This window comes from Lissotriton helveticus, chromosome 1_1 (assembly GCF_964261635.1).
Source record: "Lissotriton helveticus chromosome 1_1, aLisHel1.1, whole genome shotgun sequence".
Lineage (NCBI taxonomy): Eukaryota > Metazoa > Chordata > Amphibia > Caudata > Salamandridae > Lissotriton > Lissotriton helveticus.
The window spans coordinates 1,800,583,107-1,800,608,153 of record NC_136057.1 but is presented as its reverse complement, the minus strand read 5'-3'; the positions used below and the strand labels follow the sequence as shown (position 1 = coordinate 1,800,608,153).

General features: G+C 39.9%; 2 long non-coding RNA genes across 3 annotated transcripts in view; one reads left to right on the top strand and one right to left on the bottom strand.

Annotated features, from left to right (window-relative positions):
• LOC144774764 (uncharacterized) overlaps nt 1–11,813 on the top strand; it is a 290,944-nt gene extending 279,131 nt beyond the window's left edge. Inside the window, exons 3-7 of the long non-coding RNA XR_013600522.1 lie at nt 836–1,115; nt 1,358–1,426; nt 1,690–1,755; nt 2,468–2,535; nt 11,089–11,813. This is a non-coding gene — a long non-coding RNA (uncharacterized LOC144774764). The remainder of the gene's footprint in view (nt 1–835; nt 1,116–1,357; nt 1,427–1,689; nt 1,756–2,467; nt 2,536–11,088) is intronic.
• LOC144774780 (uncharacterized) overlaps nt 1–25,047 on the bottom strand; it is a 582,824-nt gene that overhangs the window by 282,092 nt on the left and 275,685 nt on the right. The gene's annotated exons all lie outside the window — the stretch shown is intronic.

Below are 25,047 nucleotides of genomic sequence, written 5' to 3'. Positions count from 1 at the left end.
TTTTGAGGTGTGTCACGTGCTTTCGTCTCTGTTCTTAAAAAGTTTACGTGCTTGATGGTATTTTTTTCTGCGTTACGTGGCCCTTCCAGCTCTGTTTTGCTTCATTTGCTTTTTCCTAATCCTCCCAGGCCTCTATTCTTATTGATCATACTTGATTGATCGTAATATTTCCTTCTGCGTCACGGGGCCCTTCTAGGCCTCTTTTTAAAAAATTGTGCGTCCATGAATTTCTGTGTCAAATTTCTGCAGAGTTGCAGAAGCAGACAAAGCAAAATATTAACTTTGCCAGAAAAAGTAGAAAGAAAACTATAGAGAGTTTCGAAGAAATATAAGCCGTGCCCCTGTGCGAAGGAGATTTAGTGCTTTAAAAAAATTGCAGGCGAACAATGAAGAAAAGAGGGATTTTGGAGCACAACTTTCCTGGACCCTACAATATTTCCGAAATGAAAGGAAACCGTCCAAAGTTAGTCAATAGTAGCAACATGCCTTTACATACAACTTATGTCGACATGTTGAGGCCTTATAAATCGATAGTCAAAGATAATCTATTAAAGGGTACCTTTTTTTATGTAATGGCACATAATTCGGATGTCTAGAGTAATGATGTTCTATTGCCTGTTGTAATTATCTCCTATATAGGTGAGAAGTTAGTAAGTTGAAGAAGAGTACGTGATTATGTCTTTCTGCACACAACATATTTTGCAAACTACATTAATATAAGAAAGATATTTCTGATTAGCTTTTTTTGTTTGAGAAAGTTTTATGGTACGTTGTTTAAGTAATTTCTTGTTTAAGAAATGTTACTTTTTCAAAACCTTTCAAAATTAATTTACAGGAGGCATGACGAGTGATAATTCTCCAACACATGTACCATCTTCAGTACCTCTACCATCTTCATCACCTGTTCCATCTTCATCACCTGTTCCATCTTCAGCACCTCTACTAGCTACATCACGTTACCCATCTCCAGCATCTAGTCAATATATATCCCTAAAAGAAGTTTTGGATGTGTAGAAAAAAAACAGTAAAGGAACGTATGGGAGCAATAGTGTCGAGCTTCAAAACATGACAGTTCTTTTTGGTCACTTAAAATGGACCAATGGATAGTTGATGAGGTTAGTTTCTGCTAGATGTAAATTGTGTATAGTATGGCTAATGGCGTATGATGTACATGTTGGTTCCTCTTTAGAAGATAATGTGCTTTCATATATTTTTACAGGTAATCGATGCCTTCCTCTCAAAAATATGTTTGTCAAGACTAAATGTATGCATATTTTCATTCCTAATACAGTTACCTATCTATAAGTAATAATTTAAAATCAATGTGTGTACTGAAATCCTTTTATTTTAACCTTAGTGTTTAGCAATATCAGCAACAGTGTGGTCCTGTATCTTCCTCTGCAAATATCTCTCTTCTACTTTTCAGGTAAATATTCATACCTGTTATGTGACTTTTCAGTGTTACTGGTGCAAAGCAATATTGAAGTTAGTGATTCTATGAAATAATGTTTGATAGAATTGAGTAACGTTTTGAAGAGTGAGAAATGTAAGCTGTTTTTCAACAGAAATTTGTCGATTTTGAATATATAGTGCGTTAAGATTCACGTTTTTATGTTGTTCTAAGTCTAATTATATGTATTTGGTATGTAATATAATAGTTTTTCATGATTGCCATTTTTAACTCTTCAGATACCTTTGGACAAAATAGACACTGTTCTTTGTCCGACAAATACTGACTGTCATTGGATACTTTTGGTAAGTGCAACTTTTTTTTACATTTGACAATCTATTTTGAAAGTTCTTGTTGGAAAATGACTGGTTTCAATAGTTTAAATTGTCAAAGAAATATTTTTCAAATATTTTAAATGCTAATATTTCTAAATGATTTTGTAATGTATCTAGAGCACTGAAACCTATGATTACTTTTCAACCTCAAACCTTTTGTGATTAAGTGTTTTTATGTACATTAACATTCAGGTTGGACTTTTGCTCAACATATACATTGGTTATTATGTTTTCAGTTTGAAGAATGCTACCTAACTCAGCAGCAAGTTACCGAGATTTTTACTAATGTAATATTTCTGGGAAATTATCGACTGAAAATTGCAATGGACCTAATGGAGTCATCAGGTTTAACTTTAACATTTCAATGATAAATAAGGTGTCACACTGAAGAGTTGTCCTGAACATTGGATTATTCTCTATTTTGTTTTTTCATAGAAGGTCTTTTATAGGTAGAGGCATATCATTGATTTTTAACATAGTATAGTAAGATAGTGACATTATGGTTGTGAATTTTCAATGATGTTCGTAATGTAACCATTTGAATATGTTTGCAACAGTTGTGACTGTCTCTATTACTGGATCTGAAAACACCTAGAATCATGCATGATATATTCCAAAATAAGTTTTGAATTGTTAGCATTGCTGTTGTGATGTGCTAATGTATATCTTCTTTTACATTTAGAGTCTGTTGAAAAGTATTGTGGTGTCTGCAACCAAGATACGTCATCAATTTATATGCAACACTTAATGGTAAGTACCCTCAATGACTCTAGACGCTGAAGATCAAAATTAAGTGATATAAGTCCTTGGGCTGTTTTGGTGGCATTAAGTGTCCTGTTCACATTCATCTGATGCAGGGTGTACGTTAGTATGACTCAGATAACTGAGGCATTTGTAAGGGTCTTTTCAGAGTTGCGTCCGCCATGTTGGATAGCTGGCTATGCACCCTTCCTAGTTATGGACTCATTACCACTTTCCCACTGAGTATTGAGAGGTCACTATGTTTACTATGTAAATACATATAAAGTTTTCATTTCAAAAAGCTGTTGACCTTTAAACAATGCAATGTTAATAGCAAGTTACTTTTCACTATCTTCCCAACAGGCCCAATGTTTCGAATGCCGCAGATGGGTCCACCTTGAATGTATCAAAACGAATGTAACATTCTGGTTACCTTTTACTGGTTACAAATGTACAAAATGTATGTTTTAAAGAAAACATATGATCGCATATAAAATGTCTAATTAGATGTTTTGCATACTCCTGCCATGTAGTGTTGTGTCCAAATTATCATAAGAAGTAATGTTGAGACACACTTCCTTCAGCTCTCACAACTTGCACAATCCTTTTAGAATTGGTCCAGACTTCCTCTAATATTCCTACTTAATTTTATTTTTGAAATCTAGCAACTATTTTGCTAAGGTGTTGAAATATAAATTTAAATCTTCTTCCTCTTTGAAGGTGAACAAGCAATACTGCTTATCCACACGTTATTGTTCAACAGTAGTCTAAGAAGTAGTGGTAATTCCACTATCACTAAGGTAGACGTCTGACAGTAGAATCTATAATATAGTTACACCACTTTCCCTGAAGGGCAAAAAAAGGTTAATGCTCCATTAGTAACCTGTAAAATTTGGCAAACAACTCATTCAAGGGGTAATCCATCCAAAAAATACTCCTTTGGCACAGCGAATATGGTGCAACATGTCAAGAACTTGCACCCCAACAACTTTACGCGAGCTGTAACACGGAGGTTGCAGGACAACCCACCTGCTGCTGCACTAAGCACATCAACTGCCACAGCAGCATCTTCAGCAAGCAGTCCACACCCACATATTGATCCTGATTATGGTGAAGTTAAAATTCTATGCATTTATTGCGATGAACTTTTGTGTTACGGGGAACAGTCTATCGACCTGATAAAATGCAGGATGCAGGAGCATCGCTGTCCTCGACATTAGTCATTAGACATTTATCGAGCTGCCTTCCCTGGCTAGGGCTATCAATTATTCTTGAATTTCAAATTCTGATTCAAAGTCAAGGCCCTTTATCAAGCCTTTTTTGTTGTAACTACTACCCCGGCTGAAGGCACAGGGTAATTTGCAATCTTACAGCCTTTCTTATTTTTCACCTTATTCGTCTTCCACTCAATCAACACATCATTCACACATACACACACCTACTTGCTGCATTTTTTGGCTGGTGTTATCAATTATTCTTCAATTTCAGATTCTGATACAAAGTCAAGGCCCTTTATCGAGCCTTTTTGTTATAGCTACTACCGCGGCCGAAGGCAGTAGGAAATTTGCACACTAGCTGCCTTTCTTGGCTTGGGTTATCAATTATTCTTCTTGTAATTCAAATTCAAAGTGCAGGCCCTTTATTGAACCTTCTTGCTAACTACTACCCGTGAATGGCACTGGATAATTTACAGACTTGCGTCCTTTCTTGCGTACTTTTTCCGCACAGTGTGCATACTTTCTGCACTTGCTTGCCTCCTTAGATATGGTACCCATTTCTCAGGCTCACACTGCGGAATCCGACATCCTATCTGTATAATGAGCTGGAAATCCAAAGATCCACTACACTGACAAGGCAGTGGATAGGTTGCGTGTCTCCAGCCTTTCTTATTTTTCACCTTATTTACCTTCCACTCAATCAACACATCATCCACACATACACACACCTACATGCTGGCTTTCTTGGCTGTGGTTATCAACTATTCTTCTATTTCATATTCCTATTCAAAGACCAAGGCCCTTTATCAAGCCTTTTTGATGTAGCTACTACCCTGGCTGAAGGCAGTTGGAAATGTGCACACTTGCTGCCTTTCTTGGCTGGGGTTATCAATTATTCTTCAATTTCATATTCTGATTCAAAGTCAAGGCCCTTTCACATGCCTTTTTGTTGTAGCTACTACCCCAGCCGAAGGCAGTGGGAAATGTACACATTTGCTGCCTTTCTTGGCTGGGGTTACCAATTATTCTTGAATTTCATATTCTGATTCAAAGTCAAGGCCATTTATCGAGCTTTTTTGTTGTAACAACTACCCCGCCTGAAGGCAGTGGGAAATTTGCACACGTGCTCCCTTTTTTGGCTGGGGTTATCAATTATTCTTGAATTTCATATTCTGATTCAAAGTCAAGGCCCTTTATCGAGCCTTTTTGTTGTACCTACTACCCCGGCCGAAGGCAGTGGGAAATTTCCATACTTGCTGCCTTCTTAGCTGGGGTAATCAATTGGTGTTCAATTTCACATTCTGATTCAAAGTCAAGGCCCTTTATCCAGCCTTTTTTGTTGTCACTACATCCCCAGCTGAAAGCACTGGGTAATTTGCACACTTGCAGCCTTTCTTATTTTTCACCTTATTCATCTTCCACTCAATCAACACATCATCCACACATGCACACACCTACTTGCTGCATTTTTTGGCTGGTGTTATCAATTATTCTTCAATTTCAGATTCTGATACAAAGTCAAGGCCCTTTATCAAGCCTTTTTGTTATAGCTATTACCGCGGCCAAAGGCAGTAGGAAATTTGCACACTTGCTGCCTTTCTTGGCTGGGGTTATCAATTATTCTTCTTGTAATTCAAATTCAAAGGGCAGGCCCTTTATTGAACCTTCTTGCTAACTACTACCCGTGAATGGCACTGGATAATTTACAGACTTGCGTCCTTTCTTGCGTACTTTTTCCGCACAGTGTGTATACTTTCTGCACTTGCTTGCCTCCTTAGATATGTTACCCATTTCTCAGGCTCCCACTGCGGAATCCGACATCCTATCTGTATAATGAGCTGGAAATCCAAAGATCCACTTCACTGACAAGGCAGTGGATAGGTTGCGTGTCTCCAGCCTTTCTTATTTTTCACCTTATTCTCCTTCTACTCAATCAACACATCATCCACACATACACACACCTACTTGCTGCCTTTCTTGGCTGTGGTTATCAACTATTCTTCTATTTCATATTCCTATTCAAAGTACAAGGCCCTTTATCACGCCTTTTTGTTGTAGCTACTACCCCGGCCAAAGGCAGTAGGAAATTTGAACACTTGCTGCCTTTCTTGGCTGGGGTTATCAATTATTCTTCTTGTAATTCAAATTCAAAGTGCAGGCCCTTGATTGAACGTTCTTGGTAACTACTACAAGTGAATGGTAGTGGGTAATTTGCACACTTGCGTCCTTTCTTGCGTCCTTCCTACTGCCCAGTGTGTGTACTCTCTGCATTTGCTTGCCTCCTTAGAAGTGGTACACATATCTCAGGCTCCCACTGCGGAATCAGACGCCCTGTCGGTGTAAAGGACTGGAAAACCAAACACCCACTTCCCTTACAAGGCAGTGGATAGTTTGCGTGTCTGCAGCCTTTCTTATTTTTCACCTTATTCATCTTCCACTCAATCAACACATCAGCCACACATACACACACCTACTTGCTTCCTTTTTTGGATGGGGTTATCAACTACTCTTCTATTTCATATTCCTATTCAAAGTACAGGCCCTTTATTGAGCCTTTTTGTTGTAACAACTACCCCAGCCGAAGGCAGTGGGAAATTTGCACACTTGCTGCCTTTCTTGGCTGGGGTTATCAATTATTCTTGAATTTCATATTCTGATTCAAAGTCAAGGCCCTTTATCGAGGCTTTTTGTTGTAGCTACTACCCCGGCCGAAGGCAGTGGGAAATTTCCGCACTTGCTGCCTTTCTTGGCTGGGGTTATCAATTATTGTTCAATTTCATATTCTGATTCAAAGTCAAGGCACTTTATCAAGCCTTTTTTGTTGTAACTACTTCTCCGACTGAAGGCACTGGGTAATTAGCACACTTGCAGCCTTTCTTATTTTTCACCTTATTCATCTTCCACTCAATCAACCCATCATCCACACATACACACACCTACTTGCTGCCTTTCTTGGCTGTAGTTATCAACTATTCTTCTATTTCATATACCTATTCAAAGTGCAGGCCCTTTATCGAGCCTTTTTGTTGTAACAACTACCCCTGCCGAAGGCAGTGGGAAATTTGCACACTTGCTGCCTTTCTTGGCTGGGATTATCAATTATTTTTCAATTTCATATTCTGATTCAAACTTAAAGCCCTTTATTGAGCCGTTATGTTGTAGTTACTACCCCGGCCGAAAGCAGTGTAAAATTTACTCACTTGCTGCCTTTCTTGGCTGGGGTTATCAATTATTCTTCTTGTAATTCAAATTCAAAGTGCAGGCCCTTTATTGAGCCTTCTTGGTAACTACTACCCCTGAATGGCAGTATGAAATTTGCATACTTGCTGCCTTTCTTGCCTAGATTTATCAATTATTCTTGAATTTTATATTCTGATTCAAAGTCAAGGCCCTTTATCGAGCCTTTTTGTTATAGCTACTACCTCGGCCAAGCACAACACGTCATGGCAGGACTATAGAAAGCATCTAAATCTACAGCACTACATGCCAAAAAGAAATGCTTACTGTGTAAGTGGCATTTTCCATCTGTAAGATGTAAGATCTGTCAATAGTAAAGAAACATGTTCTCAGTGAAGTGAAATGAGTTATTGTTATATACTTGAAACTATTTTCACAACTTCATTACTGTTGTTTGTTGTTACAGTGTTTGTGCTCCTCACGTTCAATATTTTAAGCTACACTGCAACTATTTTCACAACTTCATAACTGTAATATTGAGGTTTGTGGTGCTCACATAAAATATTTTGTGATACCTTGAAACCATTTTTAAAACTTGTTTACTGTAATATCGGTGTTTGAAGTGCTTTCATTATACATTTTTGAATACATTGCAACTATTCTAAAAAAGTCTTTACTGTAATACCAGTGTTTGAGGTGGTAACAGAAAATAAATGTGATACATTGTGCTGTATGGCTCACTACAATATTGAAACAGAAGTGTGATAGTGTTTGCTGGAAGTGTAAGGAAACAGACTGGGGAATTGAAGGTATAAAAGACAATTTCCGATGCATGGAAGAGTGCATGCATAGTCTATAGGGGTTTGAAGAAGTCCATGCCCTAAGGTTCACTTTGCATCATGAGTACTTCAGTACTACCTGAATGATTACAATTCTGCAAGAAGAGTGTCACAAACCATTATTATTATATAATTATACATTTATTATTGTAACATCTCATAACTTAATAGAGCTTCTAAAATAATTTCATCATGTATTTCATATTCCTGATTATCAATTTCAAAGGTCATATGATCATACTCGATGTCATCTAATGCGTCCACTAAATCAGCATCTAAGGTTTAGTCTAGGAAATCAGAGCAGATATCTGCAGCATTCATATCTTCCTCTTCATTCTCGCTACTTGTAAAATGTATGTTCAGCTCTTCTATGACACTGTTACTAATTTCAAAACCGTCTTCAAAATTGTTTTGTTTATTTTCCATACTGAATTTCTTATGTTGTAGGTCCTTGTACAAAAACATAAACACTTAATTTTATCCTTACTGTAATATCAGCATATGTGGTGATTCATATGAAATATATTAAATATTTATCTTGGAAATGAAGCAACAATTTTTAGGATATACAGGAATATGTTACCTTTGATTGTAATGACATACAAACCAAGACAAGATAAAACACTGCAAGCACATTACATAATGGTACAAAGCATGTCATTGGAATGTTGAGTATTAGGATAACATACACAACTCACATATAAAATGATTTCAGAAACTTGTTACTTTTTCAATGATTAGGATTAGTAATGTCTTTCCAAGAAGATTTGAATAATTAAAAGGGTACAGTAGGAGGTGAAGAACAGAGGTAAGAGGTTACATCTCAAGATGCAAGAATGGATGAAAAGGGTGGTCCAAGGTCTGCATGTACAATGGCCAGTGGAGACGTTTTGAGGGCGGGTACACTCAAGGTATTCTATAATGTGCAATAAGTGCTGACGGTACCACAACACAGAATGAGCAAGAGCCGATAAAATAATCGATTGTATGTGCTTGGTCTATGATGAGAATACACTGTAGGAGGACCACGGTCAAGTGCAGAGATTAAATACTTAAGACATAGCAAACGAGGTGGCAACAAGGGCCAGGAGGGTCCAAGAGTGGTGGAGGCTGGGTTTCTTAACCCGTGTCCTACCTACTGTTTTGCAAACTTAAAACAGTGACGACAGGAGTGCCTTACTTTGACTCCCCCCATTATGTTGTCAATTAGGGTGGGGGGAGGGAAGGGAAAGGAGTAAACTACATTATCTACAGATGTACTGCTATGTTCAGGACACTGGATCAATCACTGAATAAACAAAGTCAGATACAAAAGAAGATACACAAAAGAAGGCTGCACAAAGGAAAGCTACACTAACAAGATGGCGAATCTCGAACAGAAACTGGTAAGTCAGCAAAAGAACAAAAAGGCTAAGAACGCTGCAATGGATGCTACGCTGTGGAACTCATTGTGATGAGAGGTAGGAAGATACTGTAAATAAAGCGGAATTCTAATAATGAAAAAGTAAAAAAGAAACATGGATGACAAAGTCACTGGGGTAATACTCTGTTCCCCAACACAAAAAAGATTTTGCAGAAATTATATGAACGAATGTTTAAGGAGCTGCAATGGGGGTACACAAACACCATCACCCTAGTGAACACACACTGCCAACCTAGAATCGGCCTGTATAAGCTCCCTTTAGACTTAGGGGGTTCACAAAACCACGGGGAGAAGAAATACTATCTGCTCCCCATCAACAGCAACCGAACCCTAGTCAACACACACTGCCAACATCCATTCGTAGATTCAACATAGATGGTAAAAAAAAAGAATTGCCTCTATCACTAATTTTTTATAATCCCCGGGGACCCCATCCCCCGGGGCTCAAATATAACATTGGGGACCATGGGGGGAACCCCAATGCCCCCACGGTCCCAGCCGGCTCCCCACGTCCTTCGAGAGCCGGCATTGCTTTGTCAGAGAGAGCAGCTTACATGCTGCTCTCTCTGCCGAAAAGCAATCTGCTTTCCTACTTGAAAGAGTCAGCAGGTTAACTTACTCTCTCTTTCAAATAGGAAAGCGGTTTGCTGTGGTAAAGTGGGAGCCGCGAAGCACCCGCCCTACCATAGCAAACAGCAGTGTCCCCGGGGTAGGCATCCCGGGACACTGCAGGAGCCGGCCCTGGGAGGTTGTGGCCCCAGGGCCATCAAAGGCTCCAGGAAGGGGGCCACGCGACCCCCTCCCAACATTCAAAAGCCCCGGGGGGTGCAGGCCCCCGGGGCTGGGGGGTCCATCACGGACCCCCCTATTTTAAATATTACTGCCCCAGGAAGGTGGCGGTCACCGGGGCGTGTAGGGGAGGGGAAGGGCTGAAAACATACTTTAGAGACAGAGGCTATAATAACAAATGTATCAAAGAAGCTCTGTCCAAAGTTATGACACGAGATAGAAATGATCTTTTGGCAATACAAAACAATGAAACTTTGGATGAAATAAAATCTGAAAATGAGTCTGTTAGGTTTACAACTAACTATAACAGAGAATCTTGGAATGTGAAAGAGGCATTAAAAAGATTTTGGGGTACCCTTAGAACAGACAAAGATATCTCAGGCTGCCTTAAAGAATATTCCCAAGTCACATATCGTAAAGCGAAATCGCTAAAAGACTCACTTTGCAGAGCAGTCATTCCACCGGTGAGAAAAACTAATAACATACAAGGTTTCATCACATGCAGAAAGTGTAAAGCCTGCAAACATAGCTTCAATGTCAAGGAAGTCAGCCTCTCCCCCAATTGCAGGCCTTTCAAAATTTTACAGCACTACTCATGCCATACGGAATATGTAGTGTATGCCCTGAGGTGTCCGTGGAATAAGTACTACATCGGAATAACTTTGCACAAAGCCAAGAAACGAGTCTTGGAAAACCTCAGGGCAATCAAAAACAATGACAAGCAATATCCCATTGCCAGGCACTTTGCCACCCATCACAAGAGCGACAACACATTGTTGTCCTTTTGTGTGCTTGATAATATTCCAATACGAAATAGAGGAGGTGACAGATTGCAAGAACTGCCCAGGTTGGAATCAAAAATTATTATTAAATACGATACACTTCAACCAGGGGGACACAACTGTGATGAAGGACTTTCTACACATCTGGGTTGAATTACCCTAATGTTGTGCTGTTTATCAATCTGAACTGTTTTCCAAGTTAATATGTCTGTTTACAATTTTAATCTGCTTGCTGTTAGCTTGTTCACTTTTAAATTTAGAGTAGTGCTTTGTTAATAGTGTTTGTATTCACTATGGGATTCCTCACTTACCATTGTTTATTTTTATTTTTGTAGAATCTTTGGCATTATTATCAAGGAGAGTAGAATGCAAGACTGTTATAACCTACACGTTCAAGAAAACGAGTAATGGATAAGAATCACTTGCACTTATTTTGACTTTACCCACTTGGGTTGGACTTAATTTTTCTTAAATGTTTCTCTATTTCCTTGGTTGAGAACATGAATAAATGTAGGTATGCGTATGCTCCAACAGTAGTATATATAGTTAATAGGCTCACTTGAGCAAGAATACCTTTTGAATGATTTCACTGTGAATGTCACGTTTAACTGAATACGAACTGTTGGGAGTTGAGTAATGTCCTGCACATTTTTCGCCGAGATTGGCGCTATTGCATTAATTAGATTTGTCTTCAGCAAGGCTACGTATGAGTTATGAGTCATGACAAGCAAACATGTGGTTCACAGCAATTCTCTTTGCCCACAGAGGCGTGATTTTGTTCTTGTCAATTTTGGAACAATAACGTTTTGTGTGGTAGCGCAATGTTCCGAAAATCATAATTATGCAAAAACCTGCTAATTATGTTTATTTTATTAACATTCATGTATGCACTGTCTCTTTGGTATTATCTTTGCTCAAAGACAGAGTTGAAGAAAAATAGTCTGTCTTTCCTGCTCCTCCGACTTCGAATTGCCATGATGTCTGTTTTTTATGTTTACTAAGAGATGTGGCATCCAAAATATATTTACACTGTGATATTCAAAACACTTGTTTTCCGACAAAGGAGTGTGTACTCCGAAACGCGTCGAGTGACATGGCCATATTGAAATTGAAATAAACACACTTGGACATGGAGAAGTGGATGTGACTTCGTTTTTTGCAAGGATCCTTTTCTATTAACGATCTATTTGGATATATATATATAATTTTTGGGATATATTTTGCGAGGCGACAGCGCAATGGAGGTGACCCGCCCTGACAACCCAAGCCCAATTGTGGAACACTTTGGAGGTAGATCGAGGAATCGGTATGGGCTTGGATTGCTGCATGCCACAGGTGATCGTAATTCTGACCTGAATGGGACGGTGACTTCACGGTGAGGCCCGGAGTATTGCCACGAGCCCCACAGATTGCACACACACTGGAGGCTGCAGAAGGCGTTGGGTGGTGCTTGATGGAGACAACAGCCCGGAGAAAACATTTTGTTTGAATTTCTGGCAGCGGTTACCAGCATCCAGCCAGAGGGATGCTGGAACATGCAGTTTAATGATGTCCTCCAATGGAAGGAAGCATTGGACTTTAAGAGCGGAACTGCATGCAGCGCCAGTACAGGGAGTGAAGGCATCTGAAGAGGGACGACTTCCCGAAACGCGTCATGCCACATAAGAACTATTGCAATAATCTGACCTGAAGCACTGCCCGCTGAGTCCCTCATTGTTTCTTCACAGAGGCAAGTATATATATATATATATATATATATATATATATATATATATATATATATATATATATATATGCAGAAAAGTCCCTCCTCAAAGAAGAAAAGACGCAGCAGCCCAGAGGGGAAGTGTAAGGAGGGGTTTTATTCAAGCAGATGGCCGTCTGGTGGCGGCGAATGCATATATATATATACATTAGTTGTTGTTTTACATGCTTTAGGCATTGGATCAAAGGGCTAACCCTAAGCGTTAGTATCAGCTATCAGCCCATATTTCATGGATTGGAACATCCACACAGGGGCAGATGTACTTAAATCTCATGCAACACAGTGCAGCATGCAAAAAAAGCTGTGCTGCATTGCACTAGAAGAAAAGAGCATGAGAGTGCCATATTAACAGAAATATGACATGCTCCTCCCCTCTCCCTGGTGCTGAGATTAGCTGCTGTGAGCTATGCATGCATCTTTGCATCATAGCGCAAAGGTGTCCCCATGAGTCTAGCAAGGTTTTGTACTGGAAGGATAGACTTCCAGTACAAAATATTGTGCTCAGAGTAACTTTAAACTGTTTCCCACTTTGCATGTGTGCTGTACAGTGCAGCACATGTGAGTATCAAGGACCCACTGTAATTCCTAGGACAGGGTACAGTAACAATGGAAAATATAATTCCTAGGACAATATGTGAAACACAATAAACCAGATAACATACAAAAATGAGTTCAAGAAAATGTTATATATATTAACAAATTAATTTTAATCATAAACACATTAATAATCTAAAACAAAAAGATCAAATTGATGATGTTAATTGATCTTTATTACATTTCATTGTCTTATTAAAAATTGCATCATAATGACAAAACAATGAGTGGCAAAGACCCCAAGATGTAGGAGAGCTTCTCGCTTTTATTAAAAGGTTGACATAATTGACAGATAATTTGAAGAAAGGTTCTCTTTCAGGCTTCTGTGTTTAACTAAAATCTTTTAAGATTATAGCGGGGTTTAATTGGATGTGGGATGGACACGACAAGAAGAAAATTAGGGGCCCCTTTTAAATTCAAATATCACAAACCTCTAAAACGTAAACTCTCAGTAGACGTTCTTCTCGGGTCGATAATGGCGCAAATATCGCTCTATCTAGCTGTACAGTGCAGCACACATACAAAGTCGGAAAAGGAAGGAGGAATGAAAGCATTTCAGCTTTATAGCGCCTACTTGAAATGGGTGACAATTTCTGACACTAAACCCTGTCTACTTTATTAGGCAAAAAGGGCATAGCATCAGAAAGCTTGGTGGTTGCATGGGAATGCCCATGCACCACCCATGGTACGCCCCAATGGAGATAAGTAATGCAATGCAGCCCTATGCACTGCTTTGCATTACTTTCAAGTGATTTGATTTTCCAGTGCTAAATAAGTTTAGCGCTGGAAAGTAAATAGGTAACAAAGATTTTGCATCTATTTGCTTCAATTTTGTGATGCAAACACAGCATAAACTCTTAGTAAATAAACCCAATGTTGTACTTCTCATTCTTGTCAGGCACAAAGTTAAGGATCCAGAGAGCAAGGTCTATATGCCCACCAACCTATCCCTTTCCTCTAGTTGCTCTCCTGGCTGCTCTTCTCATGCTTTTGGTGAATGCCTTCAGGCAGCTTCCTCTGCTCTCCCTTCTCCCATCAAAGCGCTTCTCTCATGTACTCTCAGCATTCTTTTCCTAGAGCAATGGTTACCCTACCTTCTGCCCCTGGTACACTCTAGTCATGCTTCAGCAGGGGCCACCCTACAGGACCTTTTGCTCTTCCATCTCCTGCCAGGACGCTTATCCCCTGTGCATTTGGGCAGTTCATTTAGGCAGTCCCCTCTGTTTGCTCTGCTCTCATCCAGGGTTGGTGCTAGTCATAGGTAGTGTGGGCTGCTGCCTAAGGTCCCGCACTTAGCCCACCAACATGGAGCCCTACTCCAGTGTGGCACAGCCATGGCACACCAGTCCAATTAAGAGACAGCTGTCTCATTACAAAGGTGCCCACTGGAGGGGCCCCTACCGTGGGCCTCACAGACATGGAATAGGACTGCAAAACCTAATGGAGGGGTGCCCTTATTATGGGCTGTGTTGCAAGGAGACACATTCTACAGGTTTGTCCTTCACTGCTGCCCATAAAAAGGCACCATGGGATGCCCATCGTCATGTAGTTTAGTGCTCAGTTTAACCTCTGAGAAGATAAGCAATCTTCAGACCTTCAGCTCTTCATGAGCTGTAAAAGAGGTGCTTGTAAGTGGCTGCTGCCCATGACAGGTCTGCATTAAAGGTGTGTAGGAAGTTGATTCCAAGATTAAATCCAAAGACAACTCCAAAATTAGCAGGAATGAAAAGAAGACTTATTTCCTTACATAGAACCCACGACTGATCCAGTCAAATAGCAGGTAGTAAAATGAATGATGCACATTGAACATTCTAGAATACAGAATACTAAATAATAATACATTCTTTCAAATGTATATACTCAAAATAACAGAAATCCTCTCTCTACACCCTCCATCCTATAATACCATACAAAAAATACAATAATAATATTTCTATATACAGGTAAGTCAACAAGTTCAATAATAAACAAAATCATCAGAATGAAAGTGATTCCTTATGCAAGAACTACACCTGATTGGTGCACTATCACCAGAACAACAGGGATTATCTTGAACATTTTCCATAGATCTTTGAATGATGGGAACAATATTTTCAGAATCACCATTCCCAACACTCTCACAAGAATGAGAAGAAATGTGATTATCAATGTCATCTTTATGAACAAGATCACCAAAATCAAACCAGCTTGCGTCAGTTTGAGTTTAGAATCTTTTACAACTTATCTTAGCTTGTTCCTCTATAATTTTAATCACCGCATTTCGATTCCACCATACGCGATTTTGTGGCATTACAGCCATTTTCAAAACCCTAACAAATTTAGCAGGTTCTGAACATCTTGATTCTCCTTTGCTTACTTTAATAGGTTTCTTTATAATTACCCCGTCATCAGGAGATAAAGAAGTCACTTTGACATGTTTTCTTAAATCAAAATTTCTTTTGTATGTTGTTTGTTTTTGTTTTACATGTTCTCTGACCTTACATTAATCAATGTTAGAATTAAAGTCGCCTAATTTACCTCTCAACCATGATGGACTAGGCATAGAAATAGGTTTTCTACCTCTTAGTAAAACATAAGGAGAAACATGAGTGGTTGAATGGGGTGTTGTGTTGGAACTCCAGACCTTATCACGAATATACTTACAAACATCAAGGTTATTGGCCACAGATGTCTGCACACCTTCTTTCAATAATCTGTTTGCTCTTTCCACGAGGCCATTCGAAGCTGGACTATACAAAAGTACTAACACATGCTTAACAGAGACTTCACTCAGGAAACTTTCAAACTCATTAGAAACAAAATGAGTTCCGTTGTCAGTCACAATTTCAGCAGGGAGACCTTCTATCATAAATAACCGTAACCACTGATTTAGAATCAGCTCTCTTTACAAAAGAAAAATATAGCCACTTAGAAAAATAATCAATTATCACAATCAAAAATCTGTTATCACCACCAAGAAGAATAAACGGACCGGAAACATCCATTCCTAACCTTTGCCAAGGACCTTTAGCCCACTCAACAGGGCATAAAGAAGTGGATAAGCCCCAATGCTTATCTGAACACAAGCATTCAGGACACTTATCTACAAATTTCTTAACTTGACCATAAATACCAAGCCACCAATACATCTCCTTAATCTTCCTAACAGTGCTAGATGTTCCTAAGTGTCCCTCATAAGCAAGAGAAATGATTTTAGACCTCATACCTTGCGGTGGTACTACTTTGTCCTCCCTGACTAAAACATTATTCGCAATAGATAATTCTGCCGCAACCTGCGAGTAGCATTTGTCTTGCATAGATAAACTCCTATTGCAAGGCCAACCATGCCCTACTTTTTTTTATACTCTTTCAAGACAGAGATCACTCTTATCAGAAGAAATCCACTCTTCCTCAGATAGTTTACTACACTGTGGTAAATTGTTGATGGTGAAAACCACATTAGAATCATTCTCCTTGACAACCAAATCCAAATCAGCATTTTCCAAATGAATTTGTGACAAACAGCCCGTCCTGATTTTATTCCCACCTGGTATGTATTTAATTTCGAAATTAAATTCTTGCAATCTAGCCAACAGTCTGACCAATGTAGAAGAAGCTCTGTTAGAGCAGCTAGCATGTATATCAAAGGTTGTGGTCTGTAAATAGTTGGAATCTCGAACGCCAAATATACATTCAGAACTTTTCAACGGCCCAACAGCATGCCAAAGCCTCCCTTTCAATTGTGCTGTAGTTAGATTCTGCACCACTTAGAATTCTGGAAGCAAAGGCTATTGTATACTCTTGGACATTGATCACTTGGCTCAACACAGTTCCTAAACCTTTTGAGCTTGCATCTACTGTCACAATTGTAGGTTGTCCGTGAGAAAATTTTCTAATTGCTGGTGCTCCCAAAATTAATTTCTTAACTGATTCAAATGACTCGAGTTTCCTCAGACTATATATATTTTGCATTTTTCTTTCATACATTTCTGAGGGGTTGAACAATTATGGCATAACTTTGAACAACACTAGCGTAGTACTCGCTAAGACCCAAAAATGCTCTCAAATCACCTTTATCTTGTGGTCTTGGAGCATCCTTGATGGCATTGATCAAAGATAACTTAGGTTTGATGCCATTAACTGAAATATTGTGACCTAAATATTCTGCGTCTTCAGTGATAAATTTGCACTTATTTTTATTAATAGTCATACCAACATTTTCCAATTTTTGTAAAACAGTTTCAAGAAGACTGTGGTGTGATTCCAATGACGCTGAGTGAGTTAAAATATCGTCCTGGAATGCTTGAATACCATCTATATGTGAGAATAACTGATCCATAAGTCGTTGAAAAATGCTGGCTGCAGCGCTAGTCCAAACGGTAAGTGTTTGTACATATAAACTCCAAAAGAAGTAACAAAAGTGGTCAAAGGCTGAGATTCTTTTGAGAGTAGAATCTAGTGGTAGGCGGATTTTAAGTCTATTGTTGTAAAATACCTACTACCGCCCAGATTGGCTAACATATCCTGAATTCTGGGTAAGGGGTGACAGTCAATGAGAATATTGCGGTTCAGTGCTCTCAAATCCGCACACAGACGAATCTCGCTAGAGGTTTTGAGAGTGACAACACTGGCAGAAACCCACTCAGAAGACTCTACAGGTGTTATTATATCTTGTGTGCATAAATTATGAAGCATTTTTTTAAAATCATCCCTAGCAGATAATGGAATGGGTATGCATTTTTGAACCACTGGGACTGCATTCTTTTTAAGTACAATTTTATGTCAGAAACATTTGACTAACCCAACTTTGTCAGAGAATACATTTGCGTATTTAGTGAGTAAATCCATTAAGACTGGATCATCATAAATTTTGAAAGAATCATCTACTACAGATAATATAGGTAAATCATCCAAAGCAACAGGTTCAGGATGTCCAGGTTTGAAAATAATTCCTAACTTTGCTTGATCTTGCCAGCCTAAGATGTCACGACCATTGACAGCTACATAGATTTTAGTAACAATTTCTCTCCCTTTTAAGTTGATAGAATCAAAAAAAGTATCCACACCTAGGGGTCGATTGCGATTCGGGAAACAAATCCGTACGACGATTCGAATTCGTAGCCGTTTTCGTACGAATCGTACTAATCCATCCGAATCGCGTAGTACGATCCGTAGGTAAAAAATATGTCCCAATCTTAGCGGACTGTACGAAAAGCAAGGGAAAATCCATACAAAACGGACCCTGAAAGTGAACCATACGAATCGTAAACATGCCGTACGACCCGACAAGAACGATGCGGACCGGGGAACGAGATCTTGATTCATATGGAAAATGTCGTATGAGAAATTCGTACGGAGAGCCACACATTCACATACGCACATACCCCTGCAATCATGGGGGTACGCACTATACCCCTATGCACCGTACACCTATGCACCGTACACCCATGCACCATACACCTACGCACCGTACACCCATGCACAGTAACCCTGATGCACCGTACCCCAACGCACCGTACCCCGATGTACCGTACCCCTACACACCATACCCCTGCACTCATGGAGTGTACTTGCGTACCCGGGGGGTCTGTTTCACATGCGGTATGAGTGGAAATATGCTTTTACGGACGTTTTAAACTCCCGTTGAAAAAGAGTTGTACGCAGTGTTGCCGTAACGAATCGTACTTGCTGGTTCGTGAAAAGCTGCTTCAATCCGTACGGACGTCGCGTGCTGCGTGTTCCGAATGCGATTTGTACGTATTTTTAATTCGTATGGTCTTTTGTACGATTCGTACGGAGATCTGCTTTGGGTTCGGATCGTACTTCATCGTATGTAAGGGGACGTTGAAGGTGTACGATTCGAACAGGAAAAATGCTCGGTACGGCAATTCGTAGGGGATTTTACCGAATCGGAATCTGCCCAATAGTAATATCAAATTGCCCAAATGCCCTGGTATTGACATCAGTAGGTTTAAGTAAAACTTTTGACCAACATTTTTTGAAGGTTTTAACATCCAAAATGGTGATTGGGGACCCTGAGTCACCCATAACAATGATATCAATAACTCCTATTAATATGTTACACAAAGAGCCTTTACATTTTTTAATATCCCCATTCAAAGTGTTAATTTCAATAGAAGACAGTGTGTTACTCATTGCTTGGCATAGTTCGTCCTCATCGACTCATTGACTTTCTTTTTATATTTAGCTGCTCTACACACAGTATTAAAATGTCCTATTTTCTTACAAATGTTGCATCTTTTACGAAGTGCAGGACAACATAAATTGTTGCCCACGTGGTACTTAGAACCACATCTGTAACAAGAACCTTTGTTATCTACATGAAAATTTGCATTTTTGGGCTTAGTAGAAACCACATTCACAACAGGTTTATTACTTTTAATACTTGAAGAAGTTTCTGCATTGATACGTTTGCCAGCAGAATTTTGAGTTAGAATTTTTGAAGAGATAACAGATCGTTCGATGCTTCTAGCAATAACCATCACCTCATCCAGTGACGGATTAAAATACGTTCTTGAATTTTTTTATTGAAACAATTGAAAACTAACTGATCTAGCTAAGCTGTGTCCAAATATGAACCAAATTGACACTTAGCTGCTAAGACATGCAAAACAGCTAAGTAATCTTCAATTGATTCATCCTGTGTTTGTTTTCTTTCAAAAAACAACATGCCTTTCCACTATAACAGAAGGTTCATCAACATAGTTTTTACCAAGTCTAGCTAGAGCCTCAGCATATATATTCCATGTTTTGTCACCAAATGGCTCCGTAACCAAAGGTAAATGATCAAACACATCCTGACCAGACCTACCTAAATGATTGAATAAAAGTGCTTTTTTTCTAGAGGCAGAATATTTATTAGCATCTATGGCTTCTAAATAATTATCAAAAATTCTAAACCATTTTTGCCAAGGCACTAAAGGCTTATCTGGATTCTACAAGGAAGGAGGAGGTTGCATGACATTGTTTGAAGATGAAGAAATAATGTAAAATGAACTAGAGTAAAGGTAAATTTGATAAATAAACAGCACTTGTATTATAACTGGATGTCTATAAAATGAATAGAAATCACCAAATAATGCACCAAGTAATGACTATAAACATTAGCTGAGCTGCAGTGAATTAAAGTAAAATAAATACATTTTTAAATAAATAAATATATAATGTCACTGCATAAACGGGTATCAAGCATCAAAGTTCATTATCCTGTTCTTATGTATGTATGTATGTATGTATAGCTTACTTATACAGCGCGTACTGTCACCCAAAGGGTATCCTGGTGCTTTGACTCCATAATCACAATACAAAAAGAGGAGGATCAGACAGCCCTAGGAAAAAGGTGAGACTTCAGGCCCTTTTTAAAGTGGGTCAGCTCATTCAACTTCCTTAAAGAGAGTGGAAGAGTATTCCACAATTTAGCGGCAGTAAAGCTGAAGGAGCGGCCACCGATTCGCATCCTCTGAATGCGAAGGACCCCAACCAAAAAGGCAGAGGAGTGTAAAAGCCTAGCTGCAGAATACCATTTGAATTTGTTCTGAAGAGCAATGGGTCCCAGTCCATGAAGTGCTCTAAAGACAGTACAAGAAGCCTTAAAGCAGATCCGCTGATGTATAGGCAGCCAATGAAGGTTTTTAAGAGCCAAAGTTGAAGATGCAGAACGCACACGTGAAAGAGCCAGATTGGCTGCCATATTCTGGATCCGCCACAGTTGCTTTATCAAAGAGCTAGGGGCTCCTAGAAGTAGTGCGTTACAGTAGTCTAACCTACTGAGTATAATACTGCGCACTACCTCAGGTCTCGCTAACAAAGGTAGCATAGGGAGAATTTTGCACAGCATTCTTAGCAACATCAGGCAAGTGCTAACAGTCTTGTTTATGTGGACGTCTAATTGCAGGTGAGGACCAAAAATTACACCCAGATTGCGAGCAGAACCAGCTGACTCAGCGGTGTCCTTAGTGGTAGAGGGCCAGAAATCGTCGGGCAGAGGGCACAGGATTTTATCCAGCGAGCAATGTAAAAACTCTGTCTTAGATCCATCAAACTGGAGGGAATTTTCCCTCAGCCAGCCCGCCGTGGCTAGCATACAGCGATGGAAGGTCTCTGTAGAGACAGCATCCTTACCCTTGAGAGAGAAGATAAGTTGCGTGTCATCTGCGTAGTTTATTACCGTTATACCAAAAGATTTAATCAACTTGATCAGGGGCCAGAGATAAAGATTGAACAGTGAAAGCTTATCACCGAAGGAAAGCACGAAGGATGAAGCTATTTGAAGTGAAGAGTAGTGCCCAATCACTGTGATAAAATGTTGTGAAGAAAAGTCATTTATCCTAGTTATGGTCGGTGAAATCAAAATGGCAGCTAAAGCGTGAATAACGTCCTGACGCTGCGTGAATAGCGTCTTTGACGTGATGATGCAGACGTTTCTCGTGTAGTAATCCTCAGTGTCGAGAGTAGCGTTACAAAGATTCTTGAAAGCAGGTGTCACGATGAAACGAACATCATGGAGTGAAGCACGAAGATGCCAACTTTTAAAAGTAATCAGCTGCGCAACGGTGAGTTTTTTTTAAGATAAATAATCCAGAAAAGATGGGGTATAGCGTATGTTTCACTTTAGCACGCCAAATTAGAAATATTTGTGCAAGCGTCGGAGAGTGAAAAGCCAGCATCTACAGAACAGCAATATAATAAAATGCGCAGTACCTTTTTGTTTGTTTTCCTTCAACTCCTTTATGGTAAGAACTCTGTTGAGATACAAAAGTAAAATTTGAATGCCATAAAGATCATGAGTTGACAGCAGATCACGAATTGACAGCAACTTGAAGATATCCAAAATAAGATATATTTTCACAAACAGTCAATGGAGAGAACAAATATTTCCAAATATTTCCAGAAATTAAAAAAATAATTGATGAGGTTTCAATTAATTCCAAGGTCGGTGGGTCTTGAGTAAATCGTCGCCATTAATTGTAGGAATGAAAAGAAGATTTATTTCCTTACATAGAACCCACGACTGATGCATTCAAATAGCAGATAGTAAAATGAATGACGCACATTAAACATTCTAGAATACAGATTACAAAGTAATATTACATTCTTTTAAAGGTATATACTCAAATAACCAGAAATCCTCTCTCCACAGGGTGGTAGAAGAGTTCTACTCCAGGGAATTCCGCAGAGTTATATGAAATCTCTGTGAGATTCCACATGGTTCCATGTCGGGCAGGAATGTTGTTGCCACCCGTTCCTGATTTGAAGATGTAAATCTCTGTGGCTGATGGGGTAATTGGAAACTGTGGCATACAGGTAAACCAAACATGTATGTTTTGCTCATATTGAGTCAAAGGAGTAAGAAGTTCACGTTCACAACTGTGACCAGAATTAAGTGAAAGAAACCCTGGCTGCTCTTATTTCCTGCACCTGCGCTGTACATGATCAAAATTCAACTCCAGACAGAGCAGCATCAGCTCATCAGTCACCCTCAAGAGGTCGAACATGTTGCTGGATAATTGGAACATCAAGCCAGTACAACGTTCCATAACAATGATATTATATAGACCAATCACCTGTTGACTAGCTCATTGTCTACACAGATATGGGTGGTAGTAAATATGTCAGAAGAAGCATAAGCTACCTGCTGGCAAGCCCGGTAAAATGCTCAGGCACTGAGATACCATGGAGTCTGCAGCCTGGAATCTGATTGAGCCCATTTGTCTGCTGAGCCAGGCTGCCAAGCTGTCGCTCAGAGCTGGGGATCAAGGAGCTGTAGGAGGAGGAGGAGAGGCTGCCCCGGGGCAAAAGTCATGACACCTGACTTGACTTTGCCGTGTCTGTGAGGGGCAAGCAGGCCCCACTAGTCTGTCTTTGATCCTGTGCGGAGGAAACAGGTGTCTTTCTTCCGTGTCTATACACCACCCGCAGCCCATGTTATTATATATATATATATATATATGCAGCGATATTTCCCAACAACAATCTACTCATCTTGGATACAGATGGGCATGGACTCTGAAGGTGCTTGTGCAATTTCTTTATTCCTCGCAACAAGTCATGACGCATTTCAGGTCACCACACGTGACCTTGATCACATGAATAATGCTCTGCGACTCATTGTTTTAACCACCGCTAGTGTCATTGGACAGATAATATAATAGGAATAAAAAACATATGCTCATATTATGTTTTCCACTTTTTTTGCATTAAAGTACTGTGCATAAATATCTGAATAATCTATAAAGTGCTTTGTGCTTACCCAAAGTGCTAAGTGCCTAATCCTATAATGGACATTTCACTCGTACAAAACCATAGAAATTCCTCCATTATAGTTAGTTATGCTAACTATAACTCACGCTCCCGCAATGCACTTCTGATGATGTCACATATTACATCATTCATGACATGGCGGTACAAAAGGGGATGATGGACGGAGCGTTTGAGCAAATCATACACTCACCCCCAGTCAACAGATCTGGGTTTAATCCATCACCATTCTTTAGCCCACTCAGCCACCCCATTTCAGACATGGCTATATGTAAATCAGTCTGACCCTGTGCCTCATGGGAACAGTACAGCCCGAACTGCCAAGCCATGTCTTCCATGGACCGGAAACAAGCATCCTGGGACCGGTTTCGGATTCATAATCCTCATCAGCCAGGCTATCTTGAATCCAGTGGCCAAGTGAGCAAGGGACTCACGTCGAGCATACCCTGCCACACTTAGGGCGAACAAAGCGATACAAAAGGGGATGATGGACGGAGCATTTGAGCAAATCATACACTCACCCCCAGCCAACTGATCTGGGTTTAATCCATCACCATTCTTTAGCCCACTCAGCCACCCCATTTCAGACATGGCTATATGCAAATCAGTCTGACCCTGTGCCTCATGGGAACAGTACAGCCCAAACTGCCAAGCCATGTCTTCCATGGACCGGAAACAAGCATCCTGGGACCGGTTTTGGATTTATTATCCTCATCAGCCAGGCTATCTTGAATCCAGTGGCCAAGTGAGCAAGGGACTCACGTCTGAGCATACCCTGCCACACTTAGGGCGAACAAAGCGATACAAAAGGGGATCATGGACGGAGCGTTTGAGCAAATCATACACTCACCCCCAGTCAACTGATCTGGGTTTAATCCATCACCATTCTTTAGCCCACTCAGCCACCCCATTTCAGACATGGCTATATGCAAATCATTCTGACCCTGTGCCTCATGGGAACAGTACAGCCAGAACTGCCAAGCCATGTCTTCCATGGACCGGAAACAAGCATCCTGGGACCGGTTTCGGATTTATAATCCTCATCAGCCAGGCTATCTTGAATCCAGTGGCCAAGTGAGCAAGGGACTCACGTCTGAGCATACCCTGCCACACTTAGGGCGAACAAAGCGATACAAAAGGGGATGATGGACGGAGCGTTTGAGCAAATCATACACTCACCCCCAGTCAACTGATCTGGGTTTAATCCATCACCATTCTTTAGCCCACTCAGCCACCCCATTTCAGACATGCTATATGCAAATCAGTCTGACCCTGTGCCTCATGGGAACAGTACAGCCCGAACTGCCAAGCCATGTCTTCCATGGACCGGAAACAAGCATCCTGGGACATGGTCATGGGACATGGTCAGTGACATCACTGATGACATTTTGAATGACATCACTGATGACATCATCCAGTGAATGTGGTTTTGTTTGAAATTTAAATATCTATTATATGTATTCCAATCTGTATTGAAGATTGAGTGGATATATAACTGTCTGGATGGAGGAATTATTAGCTGTCTGACTGTTTGTTTAAGTGAGTAATTAAATGTATCTCACTAAATATATGGGTTAGTAACCAGACTATGTGAATGGGTGTATCACTGTCTCTGTTGTTGTATAACCTGTTGCATCAATTGGTCACTAACTACATGAGTGTCTATAATAGTTATTGA